Below are 22,270 nucleotides of genomic sequence, written 5' to 3' on the forward strand. Positions count from 1 at the left end.
GACGAGATCTTCTGTACTGGTCAGAGCTAACGTGTCCAGCTGGTGAGTGGCGGTCGGAGCGGTTGTGTCTGACTTGTTGGACTGGCTAGGCTGCTGATTCTTTGTCACCGGAGGGTGGGGGTACCAGCAAGGGACTCCGATGCTTAAGTTAGCAAGGGTATTAAGCAGGTTTTTAGTAGAATCAGAGTATGAGTTATACCTGGGTGCTCCACTGTATTTATAATGGTGTGGAGTGACCTTTTTAGATAAGATAAGTTAGTTATCTTTATCTTATCTTATCTTTTGGGTGATGTCATCCTATCTTCAAGGGAACTGATGCACGAAAACTTGTCTCTCAACAAATTTCCCTCGGCAAGTATACCGAATTGTCGTCAAGTAATAACTCACAAAAGAGTGAGGTCGAATCCCACAGAGATTAACGGATTAAGCAATCAATAGTTGATTAATTATCCTAGTCAGAGGATCCAGATTGAAGTGATAAGCAGCAGGAATTATAAATTGACAGAAAAGAAAGGAAAAGCAATAAAGTGCAGAAAAGTAAAATGGCAAGAAAAGTAAATTATAAGAAATTAAAGGGTAAAAAATGTAAAGTGCAGGAAAGTAAATCACTAGAATGTAAAATACAAGAAAGTAAATAACTAAAAGTAAAAAGAAAAGAAAGCATTGGGATAGAAAGATATTGCAATCTCCAGATCAATTGCTTTCATCTCTTCCTCAATCAATGCATTCATTAATCTCCTTGGCAATCTTAAGTGATTGGATCCCAATTCCTTGGCAATCCAATCTCTCTAAGCTTGAACAATTTCTCAATTCCTTGATTTAATTTCTCATGGGAAGAGATGAAGTTTGGTCACTGATTATATCACATGCATTCCCAAATCAAAGTGTTGGTAGGATTATATGTCACTATATCCATCCAAACCCCAATTTGGTCCAACATGAGAAAGCATTTCTAGCATGATCTCCTCATTCCTCTTCCAAGGTTCCGAGAAGATCCAATTATGGAGAGCTTCTCTTCCAAGATAGCTAACCAATTGGATGAAGAATGAAAGCTTTCTAGTAAAATCAAGAGAAAAGAAAGAGGAAGATGCATGATGAAAACAATTTAATCCATTGAATTCCAACAGAGCTCTCTAACCCAATGAAAAGAGTTAGTTGTTCATTGCTCTACCAAAATAGAAAAGAAAGAAAGTGCAGAAAAATAAAGATGAAGATTAAAACTGGAATTGAAACTTCAAAGTTCATAAATGAAAAATACAAACTCGAATTAAACTACTACTAAGAAAAGGAAAAGAAGAGAAAAGGAAGAAGAGTGTAGGAGGGGAGGGGTCCGAAGACCCACTCCCTTTGGAGTGTGCCAATTCACAGAAGTTCGAATTGGTCTTCACTCTCTCCCCCTTCCTTCAATTCTCCGTTCCAAAATGAATTCAATGTAGAAACTAAGGCTTTTTTTATATGCTCTCCTAAATTACAAAAATGAAATGAAATTAAAAGCAAATTACAATGAAATGAAAATTAACTATTCTAGATGCTTCTTGTTTCCTTGATTGGTTGACAATTGTGGGCTTGCTTGCTTGAGCTTTGAAGTAGACTTGAGAGAGAAGTGAATCAAATTGTGGTCCAGGGTGACTTGGCTTTATTGCTTCCGTTATCCATACTAACGCTACAAGTGTGGCGTTAGTGCTGAAGTTAGTGTGGCTAACGTCACACTTGCTACCCAGTTGGTATTTTTAGGGCTTAAAAGATGCGTCGTGTTTGTTCTCCAATTTCATGCCCACTATAGAGTATTATATATTGTTGGAAAGCTCTGACTGTTAGCTTTCTAATGCAACTAGAATCACCATAATTGGACCTCTGTAACTCAAGTCACGCTCTTTTGAAGTGGACAAGGTCGCTGGCATAGTTGCTAGCGTTACTGGAAAAAGCGAGTCACAATAACGTTAGCGATCAAGGGCTTAATATTGCCAGGTTGTGGAGCTCAAACTTAATGTCCACCCCATACTATTATATATTTTTGGAAAGCCCTGGAGGTCTAATTTCCAACGCCTTTGAAAGCGCATCATTTGGAGCTCTACAACTCGAGTTACACTTCTTGGAAGGTGAAGAGGTCAGCTGGCCTTACTACAGGTTGATACCATGTTCATCTTTGCAATTTTGGGGCAGGTTTTCTCCCTCAAATTCAGTGTCCACCATGTAGTGCCATATATGCTTGGAAAGATCTGGAATCCTACTTTTCAATGCCATTAGAATCACCTAATTTGGAGCTTTGTGGCTCAAGTTATTCTTGTTTGAAGAAGGCATGGTCAGGCTGCTAGGTGAGACTTTTGTCCATGTTAGTGTCCACGTTAGTGTAACTAACGTGGGTCTTCCTTTGCTTCGCAAACGTTAGTGGTACTCACTTTTTCCACTAACGTTGGCGTTTTCCTTTCCTTCCACGTTAGTTCCCACGTTAATGTAACTAACGTGGAAGCTAACGTGGGTCTTCTTGCTTCGCTAGCGTTATTGGCACTCACTTTTGCCAATAACGCTGCCCCTTCTTCAAAGTTAATGCTATTAAATTTCTCACTAACGTTGGGGCTTCTCTTTTCTTCCACGTTAGTGCCCATGTTGGTGGAGCTAACGGGGTCGCTAACGTGAGTCTTCTTGCCCTTCGCTAACGTTAGTGGCGTTAACGTTCTCAATAACTTTCCAAGCTTTCCTTCCTTCCACTTTAATGGCCACGTTAGTGGCGCTAACGTAGCCACTAACGTGGCTCTTCTCTGCTTCTTTTGGTCTGAAATCAAACAAACAAAGTGTATCAAAGTAACATACAAGATAAACTTTACTATACTAAGTGTGCTAATAATGCTCAAAATCATACTTTCACTTAGTGTGATCTATTTCATCATATATACCATGTATATTAACTAAAATTCACCTATGCTTGAGATTTTGTTTCATGCAGAGATTTTTCATGCTATTACTCATTTATTGGCCAAATTTGTATGAAAACTAACTAAAACCTACTGAAATAACTATCAAAAATAGGCAATGATGCACCCGCATCACAACACCAAACTTAAATCTTGCTTGTCCCCAAGCAAGGAAAGAATTATGCACAAAGGATTCTTTTTATTGGATTGTGTTGGAGAATTTCTTATGATGCCTTGGTGAGTGAAGTGATTAAGTGATAATGGAGGTGAACTCTAATTATATGCTTATGCAAGGATTCTAGTGTTCATTAGTCCTTATATCTTAGAAGTCTTAGATCTTAGGAGTGTCATTCGGATGGTGTTATGGAGTCCTCTTTATAGATTATCACCTTGAAGCAGTATTTATTCATCTTGGTCTTGACTCTAGGTGTCATGTCTCAAAGCGGCTTTTTAAGACAAGCTTTCAATCAATACTCCCAAACCAGTTGGTCTAAGGTATTAGGTGTTGAAGCACCCCTTAGGATTTACTTGCTCAAGCCTCTTTCTTTGACACAAATTCACCACAAACATGTAACTAGGACAATAACTCTTTGAGTTTTTGTATTTTTCTTTTTCATCCTAGTAATTGATGCTCAGAGCCTTGGGCTTATTCCTTGTTTTTCTTTTTCTTTTGTTTTTTTTTGTTTACTACTTCTTGGATCAATAGATTTTTGAGAATTTCCATAACACTTCTTGAAATTTCAATTCTTATCTATGAGCTCCCATGCAAGTTTTCACAAACATGTAACCTCAATACACAATCATACAATCAGTCCATGTCTCTTAATCCTTAGCTTGCCTCAAAATTGATAAAATTCCTCAACACTTTCCTTTCAAAAGAATGATTTCTTCGATGCATTTTTAAGTATAATGGGTGCAAGCAGATTAAAGATGAAGGTGCAATGATAAGTAGTGAACCATGCTTATTACTAAAAGCAACTTAACAGAATAGAGGTAGACCACAAAATTCAAAACAAGAGACATTCATGATTGCAATTAAGTCTACTGGGAGTAAATGAGAAGGAAAAGAACTTTACAACCTTTGTAGCTCATCTTCGCTCTTGTTGTCCTTTCTTGCAGACTTCCTCCCTCCAATCACCATCTTAGAATAAGTGCTTTGCCGGCAAGCAACAAGTAGGAGCAGTGGTGTTGAGATTGTGATTCAACCATAAATGTCAAAAAAAAAAGAGAAACAAGCTATGAGAAATGCATATAATAAAGCAAGCTTGGTTAAAAATGACACTACAAGCCTAAGAAGCAAAGGCATTATGATTGTACAAACAAGTGGTGTTGCAGGATACATTGCATAAAAAAATTAAGTGGCACACCAAACTTAGTGTGACACTTTCTCTTGGAATTGATGTAAGTATCCAGAAAGATTGAAAACAGATTGTTGTAGGGAAACACCAAACTTAGAATGTGATCATATGCCAATTTTATTTGAAAAGAAGCTAAGTAAAAGGAACTGTTGTATTAATAACAAAATCACCAAGAGCCAGAACTGTCACGAACAGGGGCTTCTTAGTGAGGCATTAACAAAAACAGTTAGAGAGCATAGAAAATAAAGAACTAAAGCAATTACATGAATAAAGAAAAACAAAAGAAAATGTCTAATCTAGGTAATCAACCAACCGGTAGTTTGTTAATCACAATTAATCCCCGGCAACGGCGCCATAAACTTGATGCACGGAAACTTGTCTCTCAACAAATTTCCCTCGGCAAGTATACCGAATTGTCGTCAAGTAATAACTCACAAAAGAGTGAGGTCGAATCCCACAGAGATTAATGGATTAAGCAATCAATAGTTGATTAATTATCCTAGTCAGACGATCCAGATTGAAGTGATAAGCAGCAGGAATTGTAATTTGATAGAAAAGAAAGGAAAAGCAATAAAGTGTAGAAAAGTAAAATGGCAAGAAAAGTAAATTATAAGAAATTAAAGTGCAAAAAATGTAAAGTGCAGGAAAGTAAATGACTGGAATGTAAAATAGAAGAAAGTAAATAACTAAAAGTAAAAAGAAAAGAAAGCATTGGGATAGAAAGATATTGCAATCTCCAGATCAATTGCTTTCATCTCTTCCTCAATCAATGCATTCATTGATCTCCTTGGCAATCTTAAGTGATTGGATCCCAATTCCTTGGCAATCCAATCTCTCTAAGCTTGAACAATTTCCCAATTCCTTGATTTAATTGCTCATGGGAAGAGATAAAGTTTGGTCACTGATTATACCACATGCATTCCCAAATCAAAGTCTTGGTAGGATTATATGTCACTATATCCATCTAAACCGCAATTTGGTCCAGCATGAAAAAGCATTTCTAGCATGATCTCCTCATTCCTCTTCTAAGGTTCCGAGGAGATCCAATTATGGAGAGCTTCTCTTCCAAGATAGCTAACCAATTAGATGAAGAATGAAAGCTTTCTAGTAAAATCAAGAGAAAAGAAAGAGGAAGATGCATGATGAAAACAATTTAATCCATTGAATTCCAACAGAGCTCTCTAACCCAATGAAAAGAGTTAGTTGTTCATTGCTCTACCAAAATAGAAAAGAAAGAAAGTGCAAAAAAATAAAAATGAAGATTAAAACTGAAATTGAAACTTCAAAGTTCATAAATGAAAAATACAAACTCGAATTAAACTACTACTAAGAAAAGGAAAAGAAGAGAAAAGGAAGAAGAGTGTAGGAGGGGAGGGGTCCGAAGACCCACTCCCCTTGGAGTGTGCCAATTCACAGAAGTTCGAATTGGTCTTCACTCTCTCCCCCTTCCTTCGATTCTCCGTTCGAGAATGAATTCAATGTAGAAACTAAGGCTTTTTTATATGCTCTCCTAAATTACAAAAATGAAATGAAATTAAAAGCAAATTACAATGAAATGAAAATTAACTATTCTAGATGCTTCTTGTGGCCTTGATTGGTTGACAATTGTGGGCTTGTTTGCTTGAGCTTTGAAGTGGACTTGAGAGAGAAGTGAATCAAATTGTGGTCCAGGGTGACTTGGCTTTATTGCTTCTATTATCCATACTAACGCTACAAGTGTGGCGTTAGTGCTGAAGTTAGTGTGGCTAACGTCACACTTGCTACCCAGTTGGTGTTTTTGGGGCTTAAAAGATGCCTCCTGTTTGTTCTCCAATTTCATGCTCACTATAGAGTATTATATATCGTTGGAAAGCTCTGACTGTCAGCTTTCTAACGCAACTGGAATCACCATAATTGAACCTCTGTAACTCAAGTTATGCTCCTTTGAAGTGGACAAGATCGCTGGCATAGTTGCTAGCGTTACTGGAAAAAAGCGAGTCACAATAACGTTAGCGATCAAGGGCTTAATATTACCAGGTTCTGGAGCTCAAACTTAATATCCACCCCATACTATTATATATTGTTGAAAAGCCCTGGATGTCTACTTTCCAACGCCTTTAAAAGCGCATCATTTGGAGCTCTACAACTCGAGTTACACTTCTTGGAAGGTGAAGAGGTCAGCTGGCCTTACTACAGGTTGATACCATGTTCATCTTTGCACTTTCAGGGCAGGTTTTCTCCCTCAAATTCAGTGTCCACCATGTAGTACCATATATACTTGGAAAGATCTGGAATCCTACTTTCCAATGCCATTGGAATCACCTCATTTGAAGCTTTGTGGCTCAAGTTATTCTTGTTTGAAGAAGGCATGGTCAGGCTGCCAGGCGAGACTTTTGTCCACGTTAGTGTCCACGTTAGTGTAACTAACGTGGCCACTAACATGGGTTTTCCTTTGCTTCGCAAACATTAGTGGCACTCACTTTTTCCACTAACGTTGGCGTTTTCCTTTCCTTCCACGTTAGTTCCCACGTTAATGTAACTAACGTGGAAGCTAACGTGGGTCTTCTTGCTTCGCTAGCGTTATTGGCACTCACTTTTGCCAATAACGCTGCTCCTTCTTCAATGTTAATGCCATTAAATTTCTCACTAACATTGGGACTTCTCTTTTCTTTCACGTTAGTGGAGCTAACGGGGTCGCTAACGTGGGTCTTCTTACCCTTCGCTAACGTTAGTGGCGTTAACGTTCTCACTAACTTTCCAAGCTTTTCTTCCTTCCACTTTAATGGCCACGTTAGTGGCACTAACGTAGCCACTAACGTGGCTCTTCTCTACTTCTCTGCTAACGTAGCGACTAGCGAGACATCTTCCCAAGTCCCTGAGGGCATGGCTGATTGGGTGAATTCCATGGTTCTTCTATTTGTTTCGTTGGTTGACTTTGAGTTTTGTCAGCAACTTAGGCAATTTCATAGGATTTGTGATAATGGTGGTGATGAAAAGAACTATGAGCTTGTATCTCTAAATTCTGAGGAGAGGATCTGTTTTTACACCCAATTTGCTGGAGAGCGCCCCTTTTTCTACGCCTACGACTTCTTTTTTAGTCAAATGAATATCACTCTTCCCTTTACCCCTTTTGAGACCAACCTATTATGGTCCTGTAATGTAGCTCCATCCTAACTTCACCCCAATTCTTTGGGTTTTATAAAAATCTTTCAGTTGCTGTGTCATGAGTTTGGTATCCCTGCTTCACAATCCCTCTTCTTTTATCTCTTTGTTTTGACAAAGCCTGGGGTGGTTAAGAAGAAAGCCGCTTGGGTTTCTTTCCGAGCTTCCCAGGGAAAAAAGGTTTTCTCTCTGTTTGATGAATCTTTCTGTGACTTCAAAAATTACTTTTTTAGGGTCCGAGCTGTTGAAGGAGCTCGGCCCTTTTTTCTGGATGAGAATGATGAGCCCACCTTTCCCTTGGAATGGCAAAAGAATGTAATGGTATCTAAATATACGTGGGAGATGTTAGATGAGGCTAAGCAAGCTTTTGTGACTGTGTTGGAAGAAAACTGGGGGCAGCCTCCCCATCTCGACATAAAGAAATTTTTAGCCAACCCTTCTCTCCTCCGAGCTAAGCTGGGTAGTGGTTAATTTTTGGTTTTGCTTGTTTTGTCGAGTTTATCTCTTGTGAGCTCTTTTCTGATTCGTAACTTGGTTTCCCACTGTTATGTTTTGTTTGCAGAGATGATTAAAAGTAATGAATCCATAAAGGCCTTTAAAAGGGCAAGGAAGGCTACTGCAGCTCAAAATGTCTCGGCCAAGGCGGCCGGGGAGGGTTCGTCCCAGGTTCAGTCAAAGCCGGCCGTACCGAGCTCACCGGGGGTGAGGAGGGTAATCCCTACTCCCCGGGTTCATTTGGTTGATCCTCCGCAAGCTTCTGTTGCTACTTCTGGTGCTCCTCCAAACAAAAAATAAAAGACAACTGAGCCTTTTAACCTTGACGCCCCCGACTTAGACGCAGTTGAGTTTGTCGATCAGCACATTGGTCCTTACGGTATCATTCCTACTGACGATGTCTCTCTCCTTTGCCATTTGGACTTTATTACTCGAAGTAGAGTCAAGATGGCACATATGGGAGCTGCCCTGTACCGAACTGCCCAAGACCTCCCTCTTCATGCTACCAAAGCCTTTATGGAGGAGGCTAAGCAAGAGTTCGACCGGATGAAAGGTTTGAAGTGGGAGCTCCAAATGAAAGTGACCAAGCTGGAGAAGGAGTTGGAGGGCGAAAAGGCTAGTTCTGTTGCCTTGGCGGCTTCTGTGAGGTTGGCTGAAGACACGGCATTGAGGCATAAGGATAGCTATGTCACGGCCTACAGGAAGGTGATGCGTCTCAGGGAGGAGTTGGAGTCTGCCCGGGTTGATTATGCCGAGCTCCAGGGTCACCTTGTAGGCAGCGTAAATGCTGCTTATGAGAACCTGAAGGAGCAGGTTTGAGTTCTTGCACTCGAGGTCGACATTACTCTCTTTAGCCTGGACAATGTTGTAAAGGATGGCAAGATTGTCCCTGACAACCCTGATGACGATGATGTTGAACCTCCCTCTGTGCCTGCTGCCAAAGCCTCTGTGGTGCCGACTTCTTTAGCTGAGATTGGTCATTCCGTGTCGGAACCTGATTGTCAAATCTTAAACCGGGATGATGGGACAATGGATGCTGTGCCCATTCAGACTCGCCCTCCTTCAACTCGTGTTGACGATGCTGAGAAGCCTTCGGATCTTCCCTGATTATGTAAATGTTTTGTGTAGATAGCCCGGCCTGTGGGCTTTTAAACTTTCTTTTTGTAATGCTTGCTGACTGTTGACACTCTTTTAGTTGCTTGTTTAGCAACTTCATTTTGAAAAACAAAATAGCTTCCAAGTTCTTGGGGCTGATTTGGGTAGCCTCTTGAGCTTGTTATGATTATAACTTTATGCTTTTCATATCATGTCAATTTTTATCTATCTTGGTACCTTTTTTAGGTTTTTTGGTAGTGTTGGAGCCTTGTTGCTCGACCTCTTTGGATTGCCTTTGCGTTTCATACTTGTGGCTTTGATTCCTTTGAGGTTGTGGATGTTATGTCGGCTTCTGAAGTTATTTCTAGTAATCCTGTTTTGTTTGGACCTTTTGTGAGGTCTCTGCTAGGAATTACTTTTTATAACGTTAAGATTTTTGGGAGGCCGACTTCGTCATGTCGGGTCCTTCTAAGTTATTATTGTAATCCTCTTTCTTGGACCTTGTTCAGGTCTCTTTCAGGGATTACTTTTATAACTTTATATTTTGGGCCAACTTTATCATGTTGGGCCCTTCTAAGTTATTTTTGTAATCCTCTTTCTTGGACCTTGTTCCGGTCTCTTTCAGGGATTACTTCTGTAACTTTTATGTTTTGGGCCGACTTCATCATGTCGGGCCCTTCTAAGTTATTTTTGTAATCCTCTTTCTTGGACCTTGTTCCGGTCTCTTTCATGGATTACTTCTATAACTTTTATGTTTTGGGCCGACTTCATCATGTCGGACCCTTCTAAGCTATAGTAATCCTCTTTTATAGGGCTGACCAGACCTCTTTTCAGGGATTTACTTATAACTTTGGTTATTGCGACTGGTCCGACTTCTTTACGTCGGCCAGTCTTTAAGTTATTTTTTAGCAATCCATTTTATTAAGACCTCGTCAGGTCCTTTCTATGGATCACTTTCGATAACTTCTTGCATTTTTCTGTTTTCATCTTTGCCGATTTGTAGAAATTGGGTTTAATCTATGTTTGGTCGACGTTTTAATGAATTTGGTTTTCATTTCTGTTGTCTTTATCGTGATCGTGCAGTGAATTTGATTTTCACTTTCTGCTGATCTATAGCTTTATAATCGGACGATGAATGTTTCAGATTAATGTGGCTTGCAAATTTGTAGAAGATCTAAACAGACTTTATTCAAGAGAAAATGCAAATATATACATGTGGAAGCTTTATCCCTCTAAGTTGGGCAATTTATAGGTCTTGGCTTGGCGCCTCATTAAAAAACCTTTTCAGGAAAAAGAGTGCGCCTCATCCTAAAATCCTTTATCATCCCTAACTATAGTACCTTCTTAGGTTGCAGGCGTGTCATGACCTTGGAAGCTCTCACCCATCGAGTTCGGACAGTCTGTAGTAGCCCTTTCCAAGTACTTTTATAACTCGGTAGGGTCCTTCCCAGTTTGCTGCCAGCTTTCCTTCTCCATGTCGAGTCGTTTCGATATCATTTCGGATTAGGATGAGATCGTTCTCAGAAAAACCTCGCGGCACTACCCTTTGATTATATCTCGAAGCCATTCGACATTTTAATGCCTCTTCCCTGATCTGAGCTCTTTCTTGGACTTCTGGAAGTAGGTCGAGGTCTTCCCTTTGAAGTTGGGAGTTGGCTTCTTCATTATAGTGGATCACTCTGGGCAACCCTTCTTCAATTTCCACTAGGATCATTCCTTCCGTTCCGTACGCTAATCGGAAGGGTGATACCTTTGTGGTGGAATGTGGCGTTGTTCGATATGCCCACAGGACTTGTGGGAGCTCTTCTGCCTAGGCTCCCTTTGCGTCCTGTAATCTCCATTTTAGCCCAGCCAATATGACTTTGTTGGCAGCTTCGGCTTGTCCATTAGCTTGGGGATGTTCTATGGAAGTGAACTGGTGTTTTATGTTCAAATCCACCACTAACTTTCTGAAGCCTGCATCTGTGAATTGGGTGCCATTGTCTGTGGTGATGGAGTATGGAACTCCAAACCTTGTGACAATGTTCCTATATAGGAATTTTTGACTTCTTTGAGCAGTGGCGTTAGCGAGAGGTTCTGCCTCGATCCATTTTGTGAAATAATCTACCCCTACTATGAGGAATTTAACTTGTCCCGATCCCTGAGGGAAGGGTCCGAGAAGGTTGAGTCCCCATTTTACGAATGGCCACGGTGAGGTCACGCTGATGAGTTCCTCTGGCGGGGCGATATGAAAGTTGGCATGTTTCTGACATGGTGAACATGTTTTTACGAACTCTGTGGCTTCCTTTTGTAGAGTTGGCCAATAAAATCCTGCCCAGAGTACTTTTTTGGTAAGTGCTTGCGCTCTGAGATGATTGCTGCAAATTTCACTGTGTACTTCTTCTAGAACTTCCTTTGTGTTGGAAGTCGGCACACATTTTAACAATGGTATTGAAATCCCTCTTTTGTATAGAGTATTGTTTATGATGGTGTAGTACTGTGCCTCCCGTTTTAACCTCTTTGCCTCCTTTTCCTCTGTAGGGAGTGTTTCTATTTTGAGGTAGTTAATTATGGGAGTCATCCATCCTTGATCCTGACCTATTATAGCTAGGACTTTTTCTTCTTCCGAGATTGACGGGTTCTGCAGCATTTCTTGGATGAGGCTTCTATTGTTGCCCCCTGATTTGGTGCTGGCTAGTTTTGAGAGTGCGTCAGCCCGGGCATTCTGCTCTCGGGGTATGTGACGGACCTCATATTCTGTGAGTTGTCCGAGCTGTTCCCTGGTTTTATCCAAATACTTTTTTATGGTGGGATCCTTGGCTTGGTAGCTCCCTGCTATTTGTGAAGTGACTACTTGTGAGTCGCTGAAGATGAAAAGCTTTTGAGCTCCAACCTCCCTAGCCAGCTTCAAACCAGCTAGTAGCGCCTCATATTCCGCCTGGTTGTTTGAGGCGGGGAACCCGAATTTGAGGGAGAGTTTGATTTAGGTTCCTTGGTTGCTTTCAATTATCACACCCGCGCCGCTTCCATTTTTATTTGAGGAACCGTCCACGTAAAGATTCCATTCTGTGGGGATTTCTGGGGGTGTCTGTAAATTCCGCAATGAAATCAGCTAGGTATTGTGATTTGATGGCTATCCGAGCTTCATATTGAAGGTTAAATTCGGACAACTCGACTGCCCATTGCAAGATTCTGCCTGCTAGGTCTATTTTCTGTAAAATCCCTTTTATGGGCTGGTTGGTCTGAACCCTAATGGTGTGAGCTTGGAAGTATGGACGAAATTGTCGAGATGTTAGTATGAGAGCGTAGGCAAATTTTTTTATTTTTTGGTAGTTCAGCTCGGACCCTTGTAATGCTTTACTGATGAAGTATACGGGTTGTTGCCCACTGTCGTCTTCCCAAACTAGTACTGAGGCTACTGCCCGACTTCCTACCGCGAGGTACAATATGAGTGGTTCTCCTTCCGGTGGCTGAGTTAGGATAGGTGGTTGTCCCAGAAATCTTTTGAAATCTTGGAAGGCTTGTTCACACTCCGTTGTCCATTCAAACTTCTTTCCTTTCCTTAGAGTGGCATTGAAGGGAAAGATCTTATTGCCGATCCGGCTAGAAATCTGGACAAGGCTGCCAACCTTCCGTTGAGTTGTTATACCTCTTTGACACAAGTCGGGCTCTTCATGTCGAGTATGGCCCGGCATTTATCCGGATTTGCCTTGATTCCCCTTTGTGTGAGCATAAAACCCAAGAATTTGCCGGCTTCTACTGCGAAGGTGCATTTTGCAGGATTGAGTCACATGCCATGCCTTCTTATAGTGTCGAATACTTGGGTCAGGTCGAACAATAGTGTCTCTTCACTTTGTGTCTTTATTAACATGTCGTCCACATAGACTTCCATGATTTTTCCGATGTGATCCGTAAAGACCTTATTCATTAATCTCTGATAAGTGGCTCCCCCGTTTTTAAGACCAAAGGGCATGACGATGTAGCAGTAGTTTGCTTTTGGGGTTAAGAATGAAGTTTTTTCTTGGTCCGGTGGATACATTGGGATTTGATTGTATCCCAAATATGCGTCCATAAATGAGAGGTATTTATATCCGGAGGAGGCATCTACCAGAGCGTCGATACTTGGGAGTGGATAAGAATCTTTTGGGCAGGCTTTATTGAGATCAGTGTAGTCGGTGCACATTCGCCACTTCCCATTTGATTTTTTCACCAAAATGATGTTAGCTAGCCATAGTGGGTACTTGACTTCTCTTATGAATCCTGCCTCCAGTAGAGCTTGTACCTGCTCTTCCACAGCTTGGGATCGTTCTGGTCCAAGCTTTCTTCGTGTCTGTTGTACTGGCCGAGATCCTGGGTAGACCGCCAACTTGTGGCACATTAACTTGGGGTCTATGCCTGGCATGTCTGCAGCTTTCCATGCAAAGAGGTCGACGTTATCTCGTAAGAACTGTACGAGTGATTCTTTTATGTCTCCTTTTAGAATCGTACCAATATTGGTTGTTTTGTCTGGGATATCTCCGATCTGGACTTTCTTTACTTCACCTTCGGGTTATGGGCGGAGTTCTTCCCGCCTCTGAACTCCACCGAGTTCGATTGTGTGGAATTCTTCTCCTCTGTCTCTGAGGTTTAGACTTTCGTTGTAGCAGCGGCGCGCCGTCTTCTGGTCTGCTTTTATTGTAGCTATCCCTTCCGCAGTTGGGAATTTCATGCATAGATGTGGAGTCGAGACTATTGCGCCAAGCTGATTCAAAGTTGTCCGACCTATTAAGGCGTTAAAGGCTGAACTCACGTCGACCACAATGTAGTCTATTTTGATTGTTCTTGACTGGTTTCCTTTCCCGAAGGTTGTATGTAGTGAAATTATCCAAGTGGTTGAATTGGGGTGTCTCCCAGTCCGAACAGGCTGTTTGGATATGCTCTAAGTTCTTTTTCTTCCAGGCCGAGCTTGTCGAAGGTATTTTTGAACAAGATGTCAGCGGAGCTCACTTGGTCTATCAGTGTGCAGTGGAGATTTGCGTTTGCCAGTTGGTGCGCAGAAATTGTGATTACACTTTGATTATGTAAAATTCATCGCTCTTTCTTTCCCTGGTAATGGCGCCAAAAACATGATGCCAATACCATGGTTCACAACTTCGCACAACTAACCAGCAAGTGCACTGGGTCGTCCAAGTAATATCTTACGTGAGTAAGGGTCGAATCCCACGGAGATTGTTGGTATGAAGCAAGCTATGGTCACCTTGTAAATCTCAGTCAGGCGGATATAAAATAATTATGGAGTTTTCGAAAATAATTAATAAAATAGGGATAGAAATACTTATGTAAATCATTGGTGAGAACTTCAGATAAGCGAATAGAGATGCTTTCGTTCCTCTGAACCTCTGCTTTCCTGCTATCTTCATCCAATCAGTCTTACTCCTTTCCATGGCTGGCTTTATGCAAGGGCATCACCGTTGCCAGTGGCTACATCCCCTCCTCTCAGTGAAAATGGTCAACGCACCCTGTCACGGCACGGCTATTCATCTGTCGGTTCTCGATCATGCTGGAATAGGATTCACCCTCCTTTTGCGTCTGTCACTAACGCCCAGCACTCGCGAGTTTGAAGCTCGTCACAGTCATTCAATCATTGAATCCTACTCGGAATACCACAGACAAGGTTTAGACCTTCTGAATTCTCTTGAATGCCGCCATCATTCTAGCTTACACCACGAAGATTCCGATTAAGAGATCTAAGAGATACTCATTCAATTCTAATGTAGAACGGAAGTGGTTGTCAGGCACGCATTCATAGGGAATGATGATGATTGTCACGTTCATCACATTCAGGTTGAAGTGCGAATGAATATCTTAGAAGCGAAATAAGATGAATTGAATAGAAAACAGTAGTACTTTGCATTAATCTTTGAGGAACAGCAGAGCTCCACACCTTAATCTATGGAGTGTAGAAACTCTACCGTTAAAAATACATAAGTGAAAGGTCCAGGCATGGCCGAGATGGCCAGCCCCTCTGATCTAAGAACCAGGCATCCAAAGATGTTCAAAGATACATTCCCCGGATTCAAAGATGAATAATACAATAGTAAGAGGTCCTATTTATAATAAACTAGCTACTAGGGTTTACAGAAGTAAGTAATTCATGCATAAATCCACTTCCGGGACCCACTTGGTGTGTGCTTGGGCTGAGCTTGAGTGTTGCACGTGTAGAGGTCCTTCTTGGAGTTGAACGCCAGCTTTTGTGCCAGTTTGGGCGTTGAACTCCACTTTGCAGCTTGTTTCCGGCGCTGGACGCCAGAATTGGGCAGAGGGCTGGCGTTGAACGCCAGTTTGCGTCGTCTAAACTTGGGCAAAGTATAGACTATTATACATTGCTGGAAAGCTCTGGATGTCTACTTTCCAACGCAATTGGAAGCGCGCCATTTTGAGTTCTGTAGCTCTAGAAAATCCACTTTGAGTGTAGGGAGGTCAGAATCCAACAGCATCAGCAGTCCTTTTTCAACCTCTGAATCTGATTTTTGCTCAAGTCCCTCAATTTCAGCCAGAAAATACCTGAAATCACAGAAAAACACACAAACTCATAGTAAAGTCCAGAAATGTGAATTTAACATAAAAACTAATGAAAACATCCCTAAAAGTAACTAGATTCTACTAAAAACATACTAAAAACAATGCCAAAAAGCGTATAAATTATCCGCTCATCACCAGTATAATAGTGATGACCATGGGATCGTCATGTCCTGAGATGATACCAGATGCGTCTTCTTTGGTGAAAGTAATTGTGGGGATGTCGGGCGCTTCCTCCTTCCCCTCAACATGATATACTTCTTTAAGATATTTTTTTCTAAGATGATTTGGAGATTCCTCCTCCCGCAAATTTGTCGTGTATCATGTGGACGTGTCTTTTTGGTGTACGAGGTGACCGCTCGGTTCGTCCGACATCTTCGTCCCTTCTTCTTTTTATTTGCTCATCGTCCCGGGTGGCCAGGTACCGATCTAATTTCCCTTCTCTTACTAGTTTTTCTATGACATTCTTTAAGTCAAAACATTCGTTGGTGGAATGCCCACGGATTCGATGGTATTCACAATATTCAGTCCGATTTCCTCCTCCTTTTTTGCCTTTGAGTGGTCGAGCTGGGGTTATTTTTTCAGTGTGGCAGACTTCTCTGTCAACATCCACAAGGGACACCCAAAAAGAGGTGTAATTGTGGTATTTTTTTATTTTTTCCCCATGTCGATCTTTCTTCTTTTTGGACTCTTTATCCTTATCCCGGGAGGGATAGGTGAATCCGGATTTTAAGGTCTCTCCTAGTCGGGAGTTTTCCTCCATGTAGATGTACTTCTCTGCTCGTTCTTGCACTTTGTTCAGAGATGTGGGGTGTTTCTTCGATATAGATTGACTAAAAGGTCCCTCTCGCAGGCCATTGATGAGACCCATAATGGCGGCTTCTATTGGTAGGCTTTGTATGTCCAGGCATGTTTTGTTGAATCTTTCCATGTAGTTTCAAAGACTTTTCCGATCTCCTTGCTTAATTCCTAATAGACTTGGGGCATGTTTAGCCTTATCTTTTTGGATGGAGAATCTGGCGAGAAACTTCTTGGCTAAGTCATCGAAGCTTGTGATAGACCTAGGAGGTAGATTGTCGAACCATCTAATTGTTGTCTTCATTAAAGTAGTTGGAAAGGCTTTGCAGTATGTCATGATCATACCGAAAGTAAGGCGTTACTAACCTGTTTTCCTTTATTAACTATTTACTATTGAGCCTTTAGTTTGACATCGTGATTCAGTTTTATAGAAAATTCCAGAAAAATTTTGTTTTTGTTTATTAAAATCATATATCAAAGATCACCAGATGATAATAGTCACATAATTATTAATAATAATAAATCTATACAAGTAAATTCAATATGAAACTTGAATACAATTCCTATCCCTCTGTATTAAATAAAATTCTTAAGCAACAAGGGCGAGGGAACTCTATGAAAATACCTTAACTCAAAAACTTAACTCATAAATAAATTCTATAATCGCCCGCAGCTTCAAAATGAGTCTTCGAACCTGTGTCACTAAAAGGGTGGAAGATTTTGGGGTGAGAACAAACCACACGTTCTCAGTAGGGAATGAGAATGCCATAAAAGTAATGAGTAACATGCAAATAATTAACGTACTCAAGGAAACCATATTTTTATCACATTTTTTTTAGTAAATACTCTTGGTTTTACTTTAGCTAATTAATTACCTCTTTCAAAATCTCTAAACTCAAAACAAATCCTAAATATAAAACTGGTCACATTAATCATCTCTCAGCCACATAATTAATTCTCAGTCAAAACGTCAATTCTTAATCACCTCAATATATCCACAACTAATAGCATAAGTAAGAAACTCAATTTAACATACAAACAAGTCACAATAAGACAAACAAGACAATCACAGAGAAGTAATACAAGCAAACACAACCAAATACAAATGCGCAAACATTATGATGCATGTCTGTCCTAAGCAGGCCATGAGCTCACGTGTCGGTTTACACCCTGCAACCCGACATTTCCTAGGAACAAGTCCCAGATATGGCTTCCCTTTGTGTCCTTAGTCCATATGTGTCGGTGGTAAGAATACCACTCCTTCGTGACTACCGGCAGTCGGCGCAAATCCCGACCCCATAATATACACACAAGGCGAAACAGTGATCCTCAGTTCGTGGGCATCCCCGAGATCAATTCACAAACAAAACAGAGATCTTCAGTTCGTGGGTTATTCCCCGAGATCAATACACAATAACATAGCGATCTTCAATTCGTGGGTTATACCCGAGATCAATACACAGCAAACAATAATCTTCAGTTCGTGGATTATACCCGAGATCAACATACAACAATTCATGGATTATTCCCGTAATCAATGATTATCAGTCCGTGGGTTTTTTCCGCATATAAAACAAATAATAATTTATAGGTTTTCCCGAGATCAATGATCATTCAATTCATGGGTACTTTCCGAATTTAACCAATTATCAGTTCTGGGTTTCCCCCGTAGTTAAACAACTAACAGTTCATGGAGTATTCCCGCCTTTTATCGTTTTTCATTATCCTTTCTCAATATCAACAATCCACAAATCAATCTTCATTCTCTCTTTCCCTTTGAATCCTTAACACATCTTCTTAAACCTTTCTTAATTTTCTCAAGCATTTGTTGACGAAAATCTTAATCCTCATTTCAGTTCATAATCTCTACTTTAACAATCTTAATTCAAAACTAACTTTAGAACATTTTTTAACCCTCTTCAAAAGACTTAAGTAGATCATATATTTTAAATTCACTAAATGCTTTTTGAAATATACTCCTCTCATTAAAATTAATCAAATAAAACTCTTCCAAGTTTACTAACTTATCAAAGACTCAAAAATCATCTCTCTCCTTACTATTCAAATTCAAATATTATAAATTCTTCAAACTTCTAAAAATTAATACTTTATTTCAAGCTTAAAACATAATTCTTTTCATATTGAATCAATCTCAAAACATAGTTTCTTTCTTAAATAGTTTAATTTTGAAACATAAACCTTTCTTTCGTAAATCGAATTTAAAATAGAATAATTTTTTTCTTAACTAAATAAAACTTAAATAATCATTTTCCAAATCCAAATCTTCTAAAATAACTTCTCAAATAAAACCTCAGATTTTATAAAATTTCGGCAGCACCTCCCCTAAAACTCGGACCTAGCCACCCTTATGGGTTCCCTCTTTCTCAACAATTCAACAATCCTTTCTCAACAATTATCAAATACAAGATTCTCAAGCAATCAGAAAATCCACAATTCGCAATTCTCACATAATCCAACAATCCAATTTTCATCTCATCAGTTCATAATTAAATTCATAAGTCATAGAATCCTTTCAAATTAAACTCAATCAATTCTCCATCCATTTATCAGCAACTATCATGACAGATTCCCAATAATTATCTCATCACAATTCAGTTTAAGAACTAACATCCTTTCATCAATTAAAATCAGAATTTCCATAAACCATTCTTTAAAAGTAAACCGGTTCAACTTCAAGAATTCATAACAATTACCCCAAACATCAACTCTTCATATTTCTTGTTATTTTTAAAGTTATTTAGTTATTAGAAAAGTTACCATTTTATTCTAAAAATCATACTTCAAGAAAATAGTTCAGTAACCAACCTTTAATCCTTCAACCGTCCTCAAAATCAACTCTAGTTAAACTTAAATCAACAATAATAACCAACTTGACATAATCGACTAAAATCAGAATTTCCAGCAATTCTAAAATAATAAAAAAAACCAATAACAATCACAGCCTCAAACCAAAGTAAATCTCATCAATTAATTACTCACGACAACGAAGCCAGTCAATATCACAGCCATAACCCAAACTCAATTCACATCCGCATCCAATTTCAATCATAACTCAGAGCAATCACCACAACTAACTTTTCTCAAATACATTTCATTCAATAATTAACTCATCATATTTCAATTTAATAAATAACATTATCATTCACAGCCACACTTCAACCAATTTTAACCTGTCACAAGTCTATTTCACAGCCATTCCATTATATTAAAATTCTAATTCAATATCAAACAATTCAAAATAGTTCATCCAAGATCAGAATCTCAGCCAATTCATCACAAAAAAAAATCAATCATTCAAAGTACAATTCACAATCGCATTTAATTTCACTTATAATTCAGAATCATCACAATCGCATCCAATTCGAATTCATAATTCAGAATAATCACAACAGTATCCAATTCCAGTCATAATTCGCAATAATCACTATAGCTAACTGTTCTCAAACACCTTTCAGGAAATTCACATCAATTAATCAATTCTTAACCATTGTTAACTATTCGCAATTATCCAATTAACTTTGTAGGCATTCTAAATTAAAAATATTTAACTTTAAAAATTAATCCACAACCTCAGTTAGTCGAAATCCACAAAATTAAATGTGACTCCAACTTCGTTCTAACTCGCATCAACAACAACAGCAGCTCTAACAATTTCCTGAGGACATCAACAGTATCCCCTGTGATAGTTCTAGCACTAAACAGAGAAAATAGAGTAGCTGCACTGAACAAAAACATAGGTTTCCTTAGTTAGAACAGGTGAAAGACATAGGAATAGGATAGAAGCAGAGCAAGGATTAAAGCTCACGGTCTCAAAAATGGAGGAATTGGAACCAAATCAATAGCTTCAAGGGTAGCTCTGATGGCGGCAGAGGCTCCAACAGGGATGAGTTCCTCCGGCTCGTGCAGCGGCACCGTTAGAGGACACAGAAGCAGCAGCGGTCTTCCCTGGATGACAGTGGCGGCGCGACAGACTAGAGCAACGCGGCGGCAGCGAGCTTCGATCACGGCAAGGGGCGGCGTCGTTCCTCTTCGCACGGTTCTGGCAGCAGCTCCTGGATGGAGCGAGCGACGGCAGCACAGTGACAGTGGCGCGGCGGCGAGGCGTGGGTCGATCTCTCCCTATTTCAAGAGCTCTCTCCTCGCTCAGATCTCCCCTACCTTCTGCTAGCAACGACGGCGATGGTGGTAGTGGCACCAACCGCGCCGCCTCCCTCTTCTCCCCCCTCTCCTTCCTCGGTCCCCCTTTTCTTTCTATTCCCGTTCTTCTTTTTTCTTTTGGCTCAGGGAACCATGTGTATGTATTTTGGATAGGGCTGCATAGCTGCTGCTGAGTCTTGAGGAAGAGGGTAGCTGGGTTAGGGTTTATGGGATTTGGGAATTAGGGTTTCTGATTCAATTTCAGAATTTAGGTTTAGGAATTAGGGATTTTATAAAAGAATATGGATAGATATGAATAGATATTTTGATAAAATTGAAGGGTAGAGTAATTTTAAAATTAAATATACTTTATTAAAAATATTTAGAAATATTATTTATCAACATATTGCTAAGTTCAATCGATTATTTCTAATTTAAAATATAAAATGAACATATTAATCATATTTTTATAAAATATAGTTTTAAACTCAATATTAATTATTCAAATCAAATGGTATAATTTTTCATTATTTTTCTATCACCGAAACATTAATTTCAAATTGTAAAATAACTAATAATAAAAATTGTACAAAAATATTGATTGACTTAAACTTAAAGTATTTATAAATATCAATCTAATCATTTTTAATAAAATCATTTTCTAGGAGTTCAAATTAATAACATAATTCATTCAAAATAAAATTTATTTAAATTAAATTATACAAATCTTCTTATTTTTCAATTATCAAAATTATAATTTTAATTATACCAAATATCTAATAAGGATTATATAAAAATTCTAATTAATTTAAACTTCAATTATCATGAAACACTATTTAATTACCTTTAGTAAACTAATTTTCTTAAAATAAAGTTATCAACAAATATAATAAATCACAAATAACTAATTATTTGATTTTCAAAAACTAGGGTTGTTACATTCTATCCACCTTAGAAAAATTTTTGGCCTCAAAAATTGCTAGAATAAAATAAGTTCAAACTTAAATCAAAGAAAACAGACTATATGGACAAAAGTTTAGACATTGTCAAGGATGAAAATTCAAAGAGTTACGTAAGCAATCAGATTTATAGGCAAGCAAAGGTATACAAGAATGACAAGGTAGGGTTGGAAAACAATCAAATCACATTCTAAGGAGGAAATTCAAACCAGAGAATTCGAACAAAAACAATGAAGAAAGTGATAGCACGAGTTTGCGTGGCACGAATAAAGATTATACGTCGAATCGAAGCTAAATTTATAAACTCTAACGCTCCCAAACCCCGTGAATCGCATTACCTATTACTTCTATTTCGTCTATGATAACCTGTTAGTGTTGCCATGTACATAAATCATTAGTATTAAGTTGGCCAGACCTAATACCATGAAATATGAAATAGTAAACTAACAGAATTAATCATCAGACAGTCATGCATATAAAACTCAAACTCTTGTTATCAGAACAAGTCACAAAGCATGACAGACACTCAGAGTATCCAATGAAGCATAGTCAGTCCATTCCCAAGGCTCTAACAGGAACGAACTGCTCTGATACCATTTGTAACGACCCAACTTCCAGTACGTCATGATCATACCGAAAGTAAGGCGTTACTAACATGTTTTCCTTTATTAACTATTTACTATTGAGCCTTTAGTTCGACATCGCGATTCAGTTTTATAGAAAATTCCAGAAAAATTTTGTTTTTGTTTATTAAAATCATATATCAAAGATCACCAGATGATAATAGTCACATAATTATTAATAATAATAAATCTAT

Source organism: Arachis ipaensis, chromosome B9 (genome assembly GCF_059453495.1).
Source record: "Arachis ipaensis isolate K30076 ecotype BB chromosome B9, ASM5945349v1, whole genome shotgun sequence".
Taxonomy (NCBI): Eukaryota; Viridiplantae; Streptophyta; class Magnoliopsida; order Fabales; family Fabaceae; genus Arachis; species Arachis ipaensis.